This window comes from Camelus ferus, chromosome 15 (genome assembly GCF_009834535.1).
Source record: "Camelus ferus isolate YT-003-E chromosome 15, BCGSAC_Cfer_1.0, whole genome shotgun sequence".
NCBI lineage: Eukaryota > Metazoa > Chordata > Mammalia > Artiodactyla > Camelidae > Camelus > Camelus ferus.
Genome location: NC_045710.1, coordinates 34,491,383 through 34,504,236, shown reverse-complemented (window position 1 = coordinate 34,504,236; position 12,854 = coordinate 34,491,383). Strand labels below are relative to the sequence as shown.

The 12,854-nt window shown below is 38.0% G+C and overlaps 1 long non-coding RNA gene across 1 annotated transcript in view; it reads left to right on the top strand.

Moving 5' to 3' along the window:
- Positions 1–12,854, top strand: part of LOC106729769 — a 230,439-nt gene that overhangs the window by 181,729 nt on the left and 35,856 nt on the right. The window lies entirely within an intron of this gene.

Genomic DNA, 12,854 nt, shown 5'->3' with positions numbered 1-12,854 from the left:
ACACGTCACCTTTTGATATACCATAGCTTAAATATTGAGATACAATGTTAATTACACTTAGCACATCTTATATTAGATAAGGAGATAAAAGAGAAAGAAAACAAAAATGTCTGGTTACTGTATATACAAACATATCCATATCAAAATAAAGAAAAAAATACTCATAACTATTATAAAATGCTTTTCTGCAGCTGATCATGGTTCCTTATCTGGCTCCAAATCTACTCCTGGAAGGTTGAGGCCATTAGCAGTCCTACCTGAATTAAAGGTAGTTGTAGTTTTCCATTGACTTAATAATCACAAAATACAGGTGCACTAAAAGTTGCCCTAGAGGATCTCCTGAATTCCAGAAATACTCATTGTGTAACAGCAACTCAATTTCCCCTTGATAGTCAAGAGCAATCACCACAGCCGGTATAGTAAATCCCTTCTTTGGCTGTTGATTCAGTGGCCGTAGGGGCCTAAAGTTGCCAGATAGCAGTCTCAGCTTCCAGTTCAACAAAGTCATTGTTGTGTCCCCTGGTCAGACCAATCCTCTCTTTAGACTTCTAGATCAACAGAACCTAAAACTGGGGGATGGAAAACAAAAACTGTACTAGTGGGTCACTAGTGGTAATAATGAGAGCAACAATCTCCATTTCTACTCCCCTTGATTCCCAGACTTGTGTATCCTGTTATGGGAGAAGCAGCAATGTGATGAATACTGATTTAGAACATCTACCATAATCTAGAGGCCTTTGCTCTAGACCCACTACCACTTACCAGTTTCCATAACTGGGCCCTCAAAAGGTTCTTACACCATTCTATCACATCTGTTGCTTCAGAATTATAGGTAACATAGTTAAAACCAGTGAATTCCATGAGTATGCACCCATTGCCTCACTTCATTTGTTGCAAAGTGAGTTCCTTAGTCAAAAATGATGCTGTGTAGGATACTATGTTTTTGGATAAAGTATTCAGTCAATTCAGAGATAGTAGTTTTGGCAGAAGCACTGCAAGCAGTTGAGGGGAAAAAAAGGCAAATCCATATGCAGTAAGAACAAAGTGCTATTCCTTCCATGATGGAAGCTGACCAGTGTAATCAACCTGCCATCAGGTAACAGGCTGATCCCCCAGGTAATAGTGCCATATTGGGGGATCCGTGTTAGTCTCTGCTATTGGCAGATTGGGCATTCAGCAATGGCTTTATCCACATAGGCCCTGGATAGTGAAAGTTCTTGTTGCTGAGTCTAGTATAACCTCCATTCTGATTTCAATGACCATTTGTTCATGAACCCATTGGGCCATGAGGAGTGACTGCAGAAGAAAGCTGACTGACATCCACTGAACAGGTCATTCTATTCACCTGATTGTTAAAATCCTCCTTTTGTGAGCATTCATATGAGACAATTATCTTTACATTCTATGCTCATTTGAAGAGGTTTATCCACGTACTTCTTCCACAGCTTCCTTGTCACCGATTTTCCAGTTGTTTCTTCCAAGTCCCTGACCACCCAGCCAAATCATTACCCCTATATGTAGACCCATATGTATGGCCATCTATCATTCCAGGCAAACCAACAACTATATGCCCTCTTCAAAGTTCTGCCCACAGGAAGGGTTTCCCTTCGCCACTATTTTTCAGTGTTGTCCCAAAGTGGGGGTGAGGTTGCAGTGTTACACCTTTCCACTTTTAGGCGTTTCTTGCACATCATGCAGAATTACCTGTAAATTTTACAAAGCAGAAACAGACTCACAGACAGAAAACAAACTTATGGTTACTAGGGGGGGGAAAGGAGGGGAGGTGAAGGAATAAATTGGGAGATCGGAATTTGTAAATACTATACATAAAATAAACAACAAGTTCCTATTGTATAGCACAGAGAACTGTGTTCAGTACCTTGTAATAGCCTATAGTGAAAAAGAATATGAAAGAGATTATTTATATATATACACATATATATAGCTGAATCGTATGCTGTACACCAGAAATTAATACAACATTGTAAACGGACTATACTTCAATTTTTTAAAAAAGCAGGAAAGATAATTTTTTAAAGAATTACCTATAAACCAAATTTAATTATTTTCTTTCTCAGTCAACTGATCATAGGGAGCTCCCAGTGAAGCCTGAGGTGTGGCTGAAAGAAAGAGGGAAATGTAGCTGGAGTCGGGGGTGGGGGGGCATGGCTATCTGGGCTACTTCCTTGTGCAATTTATTTGTGCCTTCAGGGACTGCTTAAGTCCAATATCATAGATACCTCTTACTTTTGTTGAGTGAGTAATGTTGTTCATGCCCAACTTTATGGTGTGGTGGGTCAGGCATACCCAGTTTATGATGAGCATCTCGTGTTATATGGTAACTTGGTAGCTCATGGTGAAGCATTTAGTTTCTAGTAAGGCCCAGTAACAAGCCAAAAATTGTTTCTTAAAAGAGGGAAATATGGCTTTGCTAAAAAACCCTAAGCATTTGTGCTGTGATTCACTTATTTAGTATAGGGACTTGCCAAAGGCTTCAAACAGCCTCCCTGTGTACCACTAATACTGCAAGTACTATCACATCTTCTGAGTCATATGGCCCAATTAGCAGAACAGCTTGCATAGCAGCTTGACCTGTTGCAGAACCTACTCTTATTCACTCAAAACAGGCAGCTTTTCAGGTCACTCAGTAAATGGGTCAGAGTAGCATGCCCAAATGAGGTATATGTTGACCAGTAGGCATTGTGCATCTTTCTTAATGGCAGGAGAAGCCAGATGCAGCAACTTGCCCTTTACCTTAGAAGAGAAATCTCTTGTCTCAGATAATTGGACCACTAGAACTTTCACAAAGTGACAGGCCCTTGCACTCATGTGATGTTTATCTTCTATCCTCTGGCACACAAACACCTTATCAACGTGTCTAGAATAGTTGCTACTTTCTGCTCACTGTGTCCAGTAAGTATAGCATCATTAGTGTAATGGAACAGTGTGATGTCCTGTGGAAGGGAAGGACTATCAAGGTCCTTGTAGACCAGATTATGACAGAGGCTTGAGAGTTTGTGGAAGGACATTGCCATTGTGGTAAGACAGTGAGGGTATATTGCTGCCTTACCAGATGAAAACCAACTGCTTCTGATGGTCTTTACCAAAGGATACAAGGATAAAAGCACTTGCCAGATCAATAGCTGCATGCCAGAGATGTGATGGTTCGCTCCAGCAACAAAACTACATCTGGAAAAGCAACTACAATTGGCATCAACACCAATTAAGTTTATGACAGTCCACTGTCATTTTAATTGAATCACAACCCTACATCTTTCAAGTCCTTTCAAGTGGCACTAATCTCTGCAATTCCTCCATGAATGCAGTATTGCTTTTGGTTTACTGTTTTTGTAGGTAGAGACAGTTCTAGTGGCTTCCTACCATAGTAGCCCTCATTCCATGTGTCAGAGAACAACTGTAGGGACTCTGCCAGTTTCTGGGTGTGTCTATTCTAATTATACATTCTGGAACTGGAAAAATAACCACAAGGTGGATTTGGGGACACACTGGGCCCACTGTGAGATGGATCTGAGCCATGTATTAGTTATACATTGCTGCATAACAATTTCAAAACTCAGAAGCTGAAAACAGCAAACATTTATTATCTCACATTTTCTGTGGGTCAAGGAATCTGGGAGCATCTTAGCTGGATGCCTCTAGAGCAGGGTCTCTTATGCGACTACAGCCAAACTGTTGCCTGGGGCTGCAGTCATCTCAAGACTTGATTGGGATTGAAGAAACCATTTCCAAGTTCACTCACCTGACTGTTAGCAGGCTTCCATTTCTCTGTTTTCTTGCACTGAGGGCGTTATTTCCTCGCCACATCACGTGGGCATCTCCATAGTGTTGCTCACAATATGACAGTATGCTTCCTTCAGTGCAAGTGATCCAAGAGAAAGAGAGGGAAAGAGAGAAACCGAATGAATCAAAGACAGACGCTATAGTCATTTTATACCCTAATATAGGAAGTGTTATCCTATTATTTCTTCCATATTCCATTCATTAGAAGCAAGTCACTGGTCCAACCCATACTCAAGTAGAAGGGATTACATAGGGGTGTGGATACCAGGAAATGGGTATCAAAGGGAACTACATTAGAGGCTGCCAACCACATTGGATTATTGAAATAAAAATAAAAATGATGAACAACTGACTTAGAAATAAATGTTAGGAGGCAAGAATATGCAATGGAATAAAGACAGTCTCTTCAGCAAATGGTGTTGGGAAAACTGGACAGCAGCATGTAAAACAATGAAGCTAGAACACTCCCTTACACCATATACAAAAATCAACTCAAAATGGATTAAAGACTTAAACATAAGACAAGATACAATAAACCTCCTAGAGGAAAACATAGGCAAAACATTATCTGACATACATTTCAAAAACTTTCTCCTAGAAGAAATAAAAGCAAGAATAAACAAATGGGACCTAATGAAACTTACAAGCTTCTGCACAGCAAAGGAAACCAGAAGTAAAACAAGAAGAAAACCTACGGAATGGGAGAAAATTTTTGCAAGTGAAATCGACAAAGGCTTGATCTCCAGAATATATAAGCAGCTCATACGACTCAATAAGAAAAAAATAAACAACCCAATCCAAAAATGGGCAGAAGACCTAAACAAGCAATTCTCCAAGGAAGACATACAAATGATCAAAAAGCACATGAAAAAATGCTCAATATCACTAATTATCAGAGAAATGCAAATCAAAACTACAATGAGGTATCACCTCACACCAGTCAGAATGGCCGTCATTCAAAAATCCACAAATGACAAATGCTGGAGAGGCTGTGGAGAAAGGGGAACCCTCCTACACTGCTGGTGGGAATGCAGTTTGGTGCAGCCACTATGGAAAACAGTGTGGAGATTCCTCAAAAGACTAGGAATAGACTTACCATATGACCCAGGAATCCCACTCCTGGGCTTGTATCCAGAAGGAAATCTACTTCAGGATGACACCTGCACCCCAATGTTCATAGCAGCACTATTTACAATAGCCAAAACATGGAAATAGCCTAAATGTCCATCAACAGGTGACTGGATAAAGAAGATGTGGTATATTTGTACAATGGAATACTACTCAGCCATAAAAACTGACAACATAATGCCATATGCAGCAACATGGATGCTCCTGGAGAATGTCATTCTAAGTGAAGTAAGCCAGAAAGAGAAAGAAAAATACCATATGAGATCGCTCATATGTGGAATCTAAAAAACAAAAACAAAAACAAACAAACAAACAAAAACAAAGCGTAAATACAGGACAGAAATAGACTCACAGACAGAGAATACAGACTTGTAGTTACCAGGGGGGTGGAGGGTGGGAAGGGATAGACTGGGATTTCAAAATTGTAGAATAGATAAACAAGATTACACTGTATAGCACAGGGAAATATACACAAAATGTTATGATAACTCACAGACAAAAAAATGTGACAATGAGTGTGTATATGTCCATGAATGACTGAAAAATTGTGCTGAACACTGGAATTTGACACAACATTGTAAAATGATTATAAATCAATAAAAAATGTTAAAAAAAAAAAAAAAGAAATAAATGTTGAGACCAAAATGCAAAATTCCTGGGATCTTCACACATTCTGTTTTAAAGACTGGAAATTCAAAGCATAGAGTAATTAAAAATATTTTCCCAAGGTCATTTAATTAGTGGCAAAACTGACATTCAAATCTCAATCTAATTTCAAAGGCTCATTCTGACTCTGACCTCTCCTCCATAATGTCCTTTAATGAGATCATTTATTTCAGCTTCTTCTCCCTTCCTTCTCTTCTCCTTCTTCCTACTTTTCTCTCCACTTCTCTTTTAGCAAAGAGAAAGACTATTCAGGGACTGTGTATTTACCCTATTGGACCAACTGAGACAACCTCAAATGTGAGGTCATATTTTTTTTCAGAGAAGTGACCATTTAAAATGATAACCCATCAGCTATCACATTGAACTCTTTCTTCCCCTCTGATGATTTTACATCTTTCCTGTACTTTTTGCCTTCTGAGCAGGAGCTGGTGATATTGATACCACAATTTCAGCACCCTTGTTCTTTAGCAACAGCTAAGTTGTCTTTGTAGGTACCTCAAGTTTCAGAGCTGCTAAGAACTTCCCCTCTAAAAGGGCTAGACTCACTCTCAGAACAATGAGTCCAAAGTTTAAAATATAACTTGAGTGGTGTAATCATACACCCCCACCCCTACCCACTCCTTCCACTTCCCTTTCCCTCCTTCCTGGAGGCCCAACCAGTGAGATTTATAGCAATAATTTTTGTAGTCTGGGAAAATGCCAAGGCCACACTTGGGAGTTCTGGGCTGCCCAGAGGATAGTTTCAGTTCCCACTGCCTACTTACAAATGAGAAGCAACTTGCATGTTTAGAATGATCATTTTCTTTATGTAGCTGAAATAAATCTTATCTACAAATTAACGGTTGAAAGAAATAAACTTTAATTTTAAATAACAAAACCATTTATTTTCTGAGCCTCATTCCACATATGAGTAGAAACCTAGTGCATCAATTCAGGAACCCATCCTTAAGTTGACTTGCGGTCTGTGGTGGGTGGGGGAAGGATGGGTGGGGAAGGTGGGGAAGGGGACTCTGACCTTCAGTTGCCATCTATCTATACCTGCATCTTGTGAGATGTCTATCATTTGGCTGGTCTCCAGTCTTGAAACCATTCTCAGCACCTTGTGCCTGACCAGAGCTCTTCCAGGCTGGCTCTATCTCAGAAATACAGGCAACATTCAGCTGTACTTCTATCCCATCTGGACAGGAAAATCCTGCAAGTCTTATGACCTCCCTGGAAGCAAGATACAACCTTCCTCTTTTAAATCCCTATACCTATCTGGAGAAGGTTCCACTTCCTTCACCACCCCCAAAAATTGGTCCTGTGAGGGTGAGCCACAAGACCCCTGCTCAGGAACAAATAACGTCTCGCTTCCTCTCAGACGCTCCTCTTCTTCCTGCCCCAATTCTATAAACTAATCTCAGGTGGAAAGGAGGAAGGGAGGACAAAAAGGCTTTGATTAACCAAATATTTTAAATCCTTTTGTCTTTCTGGACCTGAGATTTTAAAACTCAAAGGGAAATATCTCACTCTTGTTCTCTGATTTTTCTGTACAACCTTCCCTAAGACAATCCGTATCTTGAGAATGGGGAAAAAGACACAGGATAAATAAGAATTATGGGAGAATATATACCAATTAATATTAAAATATTATTTCACTACAATTAAATACATTTTCCTGCCTTACAAAAAAATGTGTCATTTCTTTTAAAATCATAGTCCTTCATTTTATTTCATATCCACCCAAAGCAGGGAACTCTGCCAAATGTCCTGAGTTAACTGTCCTTGGAGTGAAAAAATTGTGAGACACAGCCCCTTTCTTTAAGAGTGGTTGTCATGGGTTGAATTTTGTTCCTCTCAAAAGATATGTTGAAAAAAGAAAAAAAATATGTTGAAGTACTAACTCCCAGCAGCTCAGAATGTGACGTCATTTGGAAATAAGATTGTTGGAAATGCAATTAGTGAAGAATAGGCCATACTGGTGTCCTTACAAGAAGAGGAGAAACACAGAAATCAAGACACACAAGAAGACAGGCATGTGCCAACAGAGGCAAAGTTTGGAGTGGTGCATTTACAAGCCAAGGAACACCAGCAAACACTAGATGCTAAAAGAGGCAAGGAAGGATTCTCCCCAAATGATTTCATTTCAAAGTATGGCCTTATTTTGCAGGCGTCTCATAATTGGTCCAGTAAGGTAAATATGCCAGTCCCCAAATAGTCTTTCCTCATTTGATAAAAGATGGAACGTAGCCCTGTCAGCACCTTGATTTTGAACTTAGCTTCCAGAACTATGAGAAAATGAATGTTCACTGGTAAGTCACCCAGTCTGTGGTACTTTGTAACAACAGCCCTGGGAAATGAATACAGCAGTCTAATTAATGATTCAAAAATTCAGATATCTCAAAGCAGTTATAGAATAATACAGCATTAAACTGTGCAGCACTAAGGAGACTTGCAAAAGGAGTCCCAGGGGTGACTGGGTTACTTCATTCATAACATTAACACAAAGAGGTTTATGTCTCCTTGGCATTTTGGGTCCCATCTTTGAAGATCTCATAAGACAAAGCCTCCAACTAAAGGTCAGCCTTCCCAGAAAAGAGACTTTTCGTTTGGATACAAATGCCATAGACTCCAGAGATAAACGGGACAACCCCTCACATCTAGGAAAATTATGCTTGCTATAACTGTTAGCCCTATGATAGACCAACAATACAGCTCTGAGCTTCTCCTAACCAGAGGAGATCGTTGTCTTATGAGACCTGTTTTGAATCTTCATTTGTTTGCCTGAAATCTTGCTGATTGGATCCTACACAGCCTACCTGATTTGGTTCTGCCAAGTCATCCACTACTCTTGGGACCTCTTTGACATGGCACTAAATAAGTTGTTTCTATTGGGGCTTCAACGCCCATCAGCTATATAACAAATACGTTCTTTTTTTCATAGTTGCGGGATTAACTATTACACATTTTCCATTTTCAGGGAAGGAAGTAAGAAATGGGAAAAGAGATTGGTCTCAAAGGACAGAATGGTAAGGGCAGAATGAGAACCAAATTAGGGACTTAGAAGAGGACAAAGGAAATGAAAACTGGCTGGACTTACAAGTCAAGAGTTATCCTTGTCTCCTCACTTTCCCCTATCTCCCACATCCAAATAATTAGCAGATTTTATCCATTTTATGTCCAAAATACATCCCACATCTAATTCTTTCAAATTTCAATAGTCACAACTTCTTAATACCAAGCAACCATCTTCTCTGCCCTAGACAACTGCCAAACCTCTTAACTGATCCCTCTTTTTCCAATCTTATTCTAATATAGTACACAAAGCAACTACAATAATCTTAAATCATGAGTAAATTCACTTCTTCTGATTAAAATTCTTCAGCTTTCATTTTCAGCCAAGATGGAATAACAGAGACTAGATCTATCCTCCTTCCCTAAGCAATTAGAAAAATGGACCCCCTGCCAAAATATATATATATGTGTGTGTGTATATATGTGTGTGTGTGTATATATATATATGTTAGTTACTGATAATAGTAGTTACTAAGGTTAGTTACTGTGAATGGTAGTTCTGGTTACCTGGTTAGTTACTGAGAATGGTAGTTTAAAAAGGTAAAACCAGTTGTAAAAACCAGCAGCTTTGCTACTTGTGTAAATCTACTGTCTAGAGGCAGTTTCTAGTCCACATCAGTGAGAGAGTTAACCAAACAGATCTCATGAGTTGCAGAGACAGAGATCTAGCTAGGGGAGGTTAGTGTGGCTAGAATTTGTGAAACAGAGTACTGGAGAAGAGTGAAAAGCATAGAGATAGAAACAGACAGAGATAGAGATACATGGAGATGGTGACAAGAAACAGAGAAGGAGAGAGAGAGAGAGAGAGAGAGAGAGATTTTCAAACGTCAACAGAGGGATCCCATCAAGTCTCCACCTGAGTACTGATCTATGCATGTGTAAGAGGAATCTGCCCTAGGCCAGGGAAAGAACTACCTGAAGGCATTAGGCAGAACAATTCACAGATCTGAGAATTGTTTGTCTTCCTACCAGCCAGAGTAGAAAGACCTTATATCATAATACATGGGGCATTGAGTACATTCCTTTAAAAAAAAAATTACTAGTAGCACTGCGTTCACTCTAGACTAAAGGTTTCTCTGGACCTGCCCTAATAAAACTTAAAAGCAAGCTCTAAAATAAGCCAAATGATCCCATGTAACTTAACTGTATATCAAAAAAAAAAAAAAAAATCCAACATTAGTTAAAGAAATAGAACAAAATCCAACAAAACAATATAAAATTCATAATGTCTGGCATCCAATAAAAAATTACCAAGCATGCAGACCGGACTTGTGATTATGATAGAATGAAGAGGTATGTGAAACCTCTCTTCAGAAAACAAATATAAACTGGATAAATTTGTCAAAATAACCGTTTCAGGGCCCTAGAAAATTATCAAAAGTGCACACTACATTGAGAAGCTATTATTAATTTTTTTCAATTGAAATTTCAGGTAAGACCAGCAGGAATCTGTGACCTTCTTGCCTGGGTCCATTCCCATGCTCCTGCCCCCAGGTTAGTTACTGAGAATAGTAGTTTTTAAAAGGTGGAGCTAGTTGTAAAAGCTAGCAGCTTTGCTGACAGAAGGGGAAGACTAGGTTTGGAGCAGGAAGCAGAAAACCATGACATCATTGTCAGTTAAAAAAGAAAAATTGGTAGAAAACAAACAGGTAAAACTCACAACTTTGCTAGTCTGAGTTTGTGATCACATCTGGGTCAAGCAGCCAGACCAGGCAGAAATTTAACAAGGAGATCTTGAAAATGACAGAGCCATAGAAGAGTTAGATTAGCTCTTCATCTATCCCTGGCTGACTGGCAAACTACACACTTGCACAGGGGGACCCAAGAGAGCCCAGTGGAAAGTAAACTCTTAGGCATACTTGAGAAATAGCTAAACTTTGAACGAACTCACTCCTCACTTTACACATAGATAGGCCAGCCTCTGGACTCAAGGTATTTGAGCAAAATCTCTGCTCCAATTATTGGCTGATGACTAGGCTATGTTGACACAGAGATGACCTCTGGTAAGCTAGTATTAGAAATAAAAATAAAAACCTGAGCAGAGACATTAGCAGTGGCCTACAACCCTTGGGGGAGAAAGATTCCACCATTTAAGTCCAGATAAATTTTTTAAAAATTAAGGGGGAAAAGTCAGAATACAGACTTGCTACTTATGTATTACTGAAAATGCCCAGTTGTCAACCAAAAATTATGAGAAATGCAAAGAAACAGTAAAATGTGATTCACATTCAGGAAAAATTCAGTAATAGAAACTAACTTGATGAGCCCAGATGTTGGATTGATTAGATAAGACTTTAGATCAGCTATTATAAATATATTCAAATAATTGCAGAGAACTATGATCAAAGAATTAAAAGAAAATATTAAAATATCTAACAATAAAGAATTTTAATAAAGAAATAAAAAAATATAAAAAGACCCAAGTGGAAATTCTAGAGTTGGAAAGTGCAATACCTACATAAAAAATTCCCTAAATGGACTCAACAGCAGATCTGAGTTGGCAGAAGAGCAAACCAGTGAACCTGTTAATAGATTATTAGAAAATTCCAATCTGAAGAACAGAGAAGGAAAAAAAAAATAAAAGAATGAAGAAGAATAAAAAGGAACAGAGCTTCAAAGGCCTGTGGGACAGTGTCAAACATACTCACATACCTGTAATAGGAGCACCAGAAGGTGAGCAGAGAAAGAGAAAAAAAATTTTTTTGAAGAAATAATAGCTAAAAATTCTCCAAATTTGATGACAAACATTAATCTTCAAATCCAAGAAGTTCAATAAACCCCAAGTATGATGAACCTAAAGAAATCCACTCCTAGACACACCATAATCAAAAAAGTTGAAAGCCAAAGAAAAAAAGAAATTCTTGAAATCATTAAGAGAAAAATGACTCATCTTGTACAAGAGAACAAAAATACAAATAATAGCTGATTTCTCATCAGAAATAATGGAGCCCAGAAGGCAGTAGAGTGACATATGAAAAAAGCTGCAAGAAAAACCTTTTCATCAAGAATACTATATCCATCAAAACTAAAGATAAGAACATTTCTGATGATCGACAATTCAGAGAATGTGTTACTAGTCAACCTGTCATCAAGAAATACTAAAGGAAGTCCCTTCAGGCTGAAAGGAAATGATACAGGATAATAAATCAAATCCACTGGGAGAAATAGGCTCAGAAATGATAAATATGTGGGTAATTAGAAGAGATAAATAAGTATAATAAGTAAGAAATACATATTTATAAATATAATATGTAAAATGTAGTTTATAAATAAATCTATTTTCTCTTTTCTCTTAATTTCTTTTAAAGCATAAGATTGTATAATACAGTAATTATAACACTATATTCTTGGGTTTATAACACATACATTAAAATATATGACAATAATAGCATGAAGGAAGGAGATAAAAATGGAGTTATATTGGAGCAAAGTTGCTATATTTTCCTGGAATTAAGTCAGTATTAACCTGAAATAGATTGTGATAATTAAGATACCCACTATAATCCCTAGAACAACAACAACAATAACAAAAAAAACTTTAAAAATAGTATTTAAAATTTTTAATAAGGAATTAAAGTAGTATACCAAAATGTCTGTTTGTCTCACAAAAAAACAATAAAGGAACACAGGAACAAAAAAAGCCATGAGATATATTGAAGATAGCTGTGTAAATCCAACTATGTCAAATAGTATGTTAACTGTGAATAGACTAAACGCTCTAATCAAAAAGCAGTGTCAAACTGGGAGAAAAAGAAACAATACATAGTCTACAAGAAACATAGTTTAGATTCAAAGATACAAATGAATTGAAAATAAAAGGATAGTGTGATTGTTAATTTTGTGTGTCAACTTGGCTGGACCATAGTATCAGATTTTTGGTTAAACATTATTCTGGTTGTTTCTGTGAAGAAAGTTTTAGATAAGCTTAACATTTAAATTGATGGACTTTGAGTAAAGCAGATTAACTGCCATAATACAGATGAGCCTTACACAAATCAGTTGAAGGTCTTAATGGAACAAAGTCTGACCTCCCCTGAGTAAGAAGGAATTCTGCCAGTAGATGGATGACCTTGGATCAAACTGCAACTCCCCTGAGTCTCCAGCCTGCCAACCTACTCTGCAGATTTTAGACTTACCATATAAGCCAATTTCCTAAAGATAAACCTCTCTCATTCTCTCTCTCTTTCTCTCTGTCTGTCTCTTTC